The 5,888-nt window shown below is 41.6% G+C and overlaps 1 long non-coding RNA gene across 1 annotated transcript; it reads right to left on the bottom strand.

Annotated features, from left to right (window-relative positions):
• Positions 1-294: 294 nt before the first annotated feature.
• Positions 295-3,583, bottom strand: LOC129383475 (uncharacterized). The gene is made up of 3 exons (XR_008611372.2): positions 3,293-3,583; positions 2,333-2,505; positions 295-1,898 (listed from the first exon to the last, which is right to left on the bottom strand). It is a non-coding gene; the product is annotated as an uncharacterized lncRNA (long non-coding RNA).
• Between the last annotated feature and the right edge of the window lie 2,305 nt (positions 3,584-5,888).

The raw sequence follows: 5,888 nt of genomic DNA, 5'->3' as shown, positions 1-5,888 counted from the left end.
TTGCAATTTTCTTTAATTTGATGCGGCTAGTTGCGCTAAGGAAAATAAGAAATGTACTGTAATTTCGCGCTGACCGTGTGCGGTTGGTGCAATTTAAAGTCATAAGCAATAATTAGTAATCCTTGCTTCAAACCATTCACTTTAATTAGCTTGTCATCCCTATAAAGATCCGAGCTCAACGAGGAAGTCACCGACCATGAAATGGCATTCAGAATTATACCTGCACGTACACACAGGTTAATGTAATGTTTTGTTCGAATAAAAAAGACAGAATAACAATACAACAGAGTGGAGTTGTTGTACATCACACAATTTTTTTATTCCGATAAATGAAGGTGTAGTAATGTAGGGACAGCTCCTAATACAGACAGTGCTAGCAAGTGGTAGCAGATATATCTCGTACACCTTTCTTGCGAATATCCCAGCTCTCTATAGGGTTCATTATTTAAGTGTTAAGTGTTAGATCGCTGTATGTCGGGACCAGCCAAAAAATGTTTTTTTTTGGCAAATAAAAATAAATAAAAACAATATGAGCTAATTATTGTAAAAAAATATCGCGCTCTAGAACACAAAATTCTTAAACGAATGTATTATTACGAAATGTAAACTAAAGACAACGAATACAGTACTTAAGCTAGTGTTCATGGACCTTTTTTAACGTCATTGTATGTTTATTACCAACCCCTTCTCTTATGCAGGAACCAGGTTGCCAACAAACGCACGAAGAGCAACTGCCTTTCCAACTGTGCTGTGTGTGCTGCGTATGCATTGGTGTGCAAGTGGAAGAGAGGTCCAGTTAATGTCCTGCTGCACTATAATAGCCGTCGAAATGTTCTGCTTAAGACATCTATCACTTTTCTGATATCCTACCAGCTCAAACATCACCACTAAAAGCAGTTTGACTGCATGAATTTGCCTTCATAGACACGTTGTAGCTGAAGTCATTGTATTTTTCATCTAGATGTCCTTTCTTCAGTCATATATATTAAGACAGTATGTAGCTCTTAATAATTTCTGGTCAATTGAAGTGCCAATTTTTTTCTAAAACAATAAATTAACATTATTCTCGCCTTTTTGTTCTTTGATAGTATGCAATACAGCGTGAACTCTTATCCTACAAACAGAAGCAGTAATGAAGGAGAATTAAGAAAGGGGGTTAACCGAGGGGCGCGATTCTTAATAATCATATCATGAGAAGCCAACAAGCAAAGTCACCAAATACAACATAGGGAAGATTACTTGTACTTACTAATTGAATGAAAGAAATTATAAATTAATAGCAATGAAAGTGGATGAAGAAACAACTTGCCACAGGTGGGGAATGATCTAGTTCTAGTAGTAGTAGTAGTTCGTTCTAGTAGTAAAATATAAATACACAAGAAAGTGGATGGGAAAACGGCGCCGTGGTAGCTCAATTGGTTAGAGCATCGCATGCCTATGGCAAGTTGTTTTCTCATCCACTTTCATTGCCATTAATTTGTAATTTCTTTTATTCAATTAGTAAGTACAAGTAATTTCTCCTATGTTGTCCTTGGTGCCTTCGCTTGTTTGTTTCCAAGGATATAAACAGAAGGAGTAGTACTGCTGACAAATATATTCTAGAATAAAACACCATCTCTGTTCAAGACAGTAGCCTGTCGGGTGTAGCCACCCGACGGCATGCAGTGGTAAATTCTTGTAGAATATATGCTGTTTCTACCCTGCTTCTAGTTTCAGCCTACGATAAATTATGACGGCCCGAACAATGAGTTTCTTCCATTGGATGCGGATGACTGTTGGCTTCAATGGGGCTTGCAGAACTTCAGCAATTGACCGAGGTACAACACCCAGGGTAGCAGCGTGTCTTGTGGGATCCCAAAATAGGCCGAATGGTGATGCAGACTGTCACAATGACAATGCTGAAAAATACAGTATAGAGCGCATTACTACCGTTATTTCAGAAAAGCTGAGATCAACCATCAAAACTATGGCATATTTTTAATCTACACTTGCTCGTGCTAAAGTAGCTTCAGCATGCCACAAAATACTGAAGTGCTGGCTACAAATGCTACGAAAGTATTGCTTCACAAATTGTGGGCAGCAAAAAATCCTGTCGCAGCTGCAACGCACCACGGGCAACTGATGACTTCGCCCAGCATATTCATGCTATTTAAAACAAAAATTATATGACAGCTGAAGGGGAATAAAAAACTAATTTGATTTCATTATGACATGGCTGTTTCATGTTTGTGGTTCTAAATAACACGGTGTCCATTTCGGCATTTTGTGAATGTGGGTACACGTAACATGAATATTTTGACAACGTTTATGAAAATATGCAAAGACTAATTACCGGGTAGGTTAGTCAAGTACTTCTTCAGCACCTAGCTTCTTTCAGGGAAGCGAGCTGGTGCAATTCCAACAGGCAGGCACCATATCTATCGATGCTTTCAGGTCTGCCAGAAGCCTTACTGTGCAGCACAGGCGTTGATTTTTTCATCAGCTGGTCCTTCCAAGGCCCACATCCTGCACCAGAATGCCAAAACTTTTATGTAGGCAGGGCGCTCGCGCGCTTAGTAAATTCAGTATACCTAAGCAACGGAAATGAAAAGACGTAGCACAACTAAAAATATGTCGGCATTTGAAAGCACAGTTTATGGAACGTGCATCAGCTGCTACCACATAGCACACTGAAAAAGTTAAGACGAAAAAACAAATGGCGATGACGAAGTATTGACAAGTGAATTTTCGGAAGATTAAACATTGCGTAGCGTATATGTGAGGTGAGGAAGCACAGGAAATGCAGGCACCAGTGCTGGTTTGTTGACCATAAGTGCTACAAGTTGAGCAAGCCGACTGACCACCACGGCTTCTAAAACAAAGTACAGGACTCAAAAGACGCTTGTTCTTTTTGTTCAACCAGCCGGAGCTACGCACTCAACCATATACGTATTCTGCGACATGCATACTATAACTGCTTCTCCTCTACCGAAAGATTTCATACGCAATACTGTAATGATAGTTGGATGCAGGCGCCGATCCGTACCTTCTACATTTTCGTTTAAAAAAGCGAAACCAACAACAGATTGTCGTGCCGAATCTTCCACAAATTCCCATTAGCAAAAAAAATATATGTTTTGCACAAGCTTATGCTGCCTCGAATATGTTTCAGGTACTAATTAATGCCCGCAGCATGAGCAACTGGAGTCAGTCATGCTTGTGTACATCGGAAACGGCTTATCGACAGCGCAGCAACAACCTCAAGAAAACCGCATTGACATACTGTGCTTCCATGAAAAAATGGCTTACTCACCCATATTTTCTGTCCTGCTGTTGCTTTCAGCAAACCCACAGCACCACTCGGTCTTGAAGGTAAACAAAGCTGCCCATCGTCCGTTCCATCTGTGGCCTCAGAAGTCATTTAGGCTCGGTCACCATACGCACAAGGACAAAAGCACCCATCATAACCGCGATTAACAACCGCAGCGTCAGTCACCAATGAAACGCTAGGAAACAAAGAGCAGCGGGCAAATACCGGCGCAAATTATCTTGGTTCTCAGCCATGCGCCATGCTCTCAGCTGTTGGGATGCGATTGTTGCCAGATCTCAAACACAGCTCCCGCTTGCTCTATCAGTCGAACACTCATATTGGCAGCGTTGCCGAGCTAAAGTTGTGCATTGCGCCGTGTAGTTGTTTGATTAGGAAGACGAATGAACTGAAACACACATTTGTCTTAAATAGTGGGACTTTTATTAAGCACATTGAAGAATAGTCTCGATATCAGACGCTTTTCTCGGTCGATACACTTCACTTGAGTCGAGGGCGCATTTTCAAGGCGTTCCTTGGCGGAGGAAAGGTGAAGTAGTGTTCATGAAACGCAATGGCGCCTTGAGTGAAGGAAGCCCCGTCGCCTCGACTTGGCTGAGTCGAGGAGAAGCTTCAAGTGAAGGCGTGTTTAAGAATACGGGGGTTATGATTTGTGGTACACAGGGGCCTTGCGCGCGTTTTCATACGATTACATTCGAGGAAAGCTTGCACGGGGCACTGAAAAGCAAATTAACATTATGGCTATTGGAAACTTTCTTTAGATTGTGTGACAACTTCTGCAAGTATTCCACCACGTGCGCTGGTCTCTTGTCTTCATTCTTTTCTGTCTGTGATGGTTCGGAACTTATTTTTTGTTTCTGCAAGATGGCTTCGCATACTGAAGCGACGACAGAACGGCTAAAGCCTGCGTTCTGAAATCGCGCTATCTGATTTAAAAACTTCGCTCGCACTCATGCTCACACTATTACTTAGTGCTGCCTTAATGCACGTGGTTTCTATGCTTCTCTTAGTCAATTTAGAGTGTGCGCTGTCGTAACGCAACCAGGTTTTCTTAGATCTGGGATGATATCCCCTGCATACATGCTCGTCCAAAGAAAAAAAAAAAGAGAATAATATCAAGAAACTTAATGCGGTTATTAATTGGCAATTCATACGTGAACTTAAGTCCTCCCGATGAGTTAATGAACATGTCCGAAATTTCTTCGACCATGTCATGAGAATGCATAGAGGTATCTTTCTTCATAACAATTACGTAGTCGTCAACGTACCTAAACACTCGCGTCACAGGCGTGTCCACCAGCTTAGCAGAAGTTACATTGTCAACCGAGGATTAAATAAAATGTCACACAGAATGGGGGCTTGGGTGATCCTATACAGATGCCGGTGCGTTGGATGTAGAACTGGCCATCGTAATTAATAGCAGTTGAATGACGGTAAAATCTAAAAGTGTTAGAAAATTGTCGCTGTTGACACCGACAGAATTCTGAAAATTGACTTCTCCAAAATTTTCTATCCTATCGAGCACAGCGCACATCAAACCATCGCGCGGCACAGAACAATATAAGTCGTCTACATCTATTGAAAATGCAGTTAGCGCAGTCCCCTGGTCTTCATTTATCGCCAAGATAACTTCTCCGGAGATTCTTACCAGAAAAAGGTCATTTATCTGCAACTTCTTCAGATGGCCTTGTAGAGCTTTTCCTACATGACATTGCCATGACGTCTTCTCGGACACAATAACCCTAAAAGGGTATTCAGGCTTGTGAGTTTTACAAGTGAAGAAAACTTCAAGGAACTCTGTCTCCGCTTTGTTCACAAGCTGCCGTAACGAGTTCAGGTGCAAGTCATTGAGTGGCTTCAGGGCGGCCCTCTTTTAGTTTTTCGGTTCAAAAACGAAAACAGCTTTGAAATTCTTCATAATAGCTTGCTTGGAATTTTGTTTCGTTAGGTTCTTAGGCAGAACAATTAAACCGCTTTCTTTATCTGCCTGTAGTACTTCAAGCACATCATCTCTAGGTTCGTTACAATTTTCTTTATGGGTGGCATACCTGATTTTCCACATGGTGCGTGCTTTATGGTGCGTGCTACCAATAAAGATTTTTTATCTTCATTGAACTGCTATTAATTAAGATTGCCAGTTCTACATCCAACGCACTGGCATCTGTATAGCATCAGCCATAGCCCCCATTTTGTGGGACGTTTTTTTTTTGCCCTCGGTTGACAATGTAATTTCTGCTAAGTTGGTGGACACGCTTGTAACGCGAGTTTTTAGGTACGTTGACGACTACGTAATTGTTATTAAGAAAGATACCTGTATGCATTTTCATGACGCGGTCGAAGAAATTTTGAACCTGTTCATTAAAGGGCCCCTGAAACGGCTCGGACAAATTTTGTACACGCGTAGGGTACAGCTAAAGTTAATTATTCGCGCCACAATTTGTGTGAAACATCTCATATTAAGAGAGCTACGGACGATTACAAGTTACCCTCCTCCATAGTCATGCATTTTCTCCTCAACATGTTCACCGAGTGATCGGGGCTAACATGGGGCTAAGCTCCGCCTTCAATGGCTCTGCGTGAT

The sequence above is a fragment of the Dermacentor andersoni genome, chromosome 1 (genome assembly GCF_023375885.2).
Source record: "Dermacentor andersoni chromosome 1, qqDerAnde1_hic_scaffold, whole genome shotgun sequence".
Taxonomy (NCBI): Eukaryota; Metazoa; Arthropoda; class Arachnida; order Ixodida; family Ixodidae; genus Dermacentor; species Dermacentor andersoni.
Note: the sequence above shows the minus strand (reverse complement) of the source record. Positions and strands in the feature narration are given on the sequence as shown.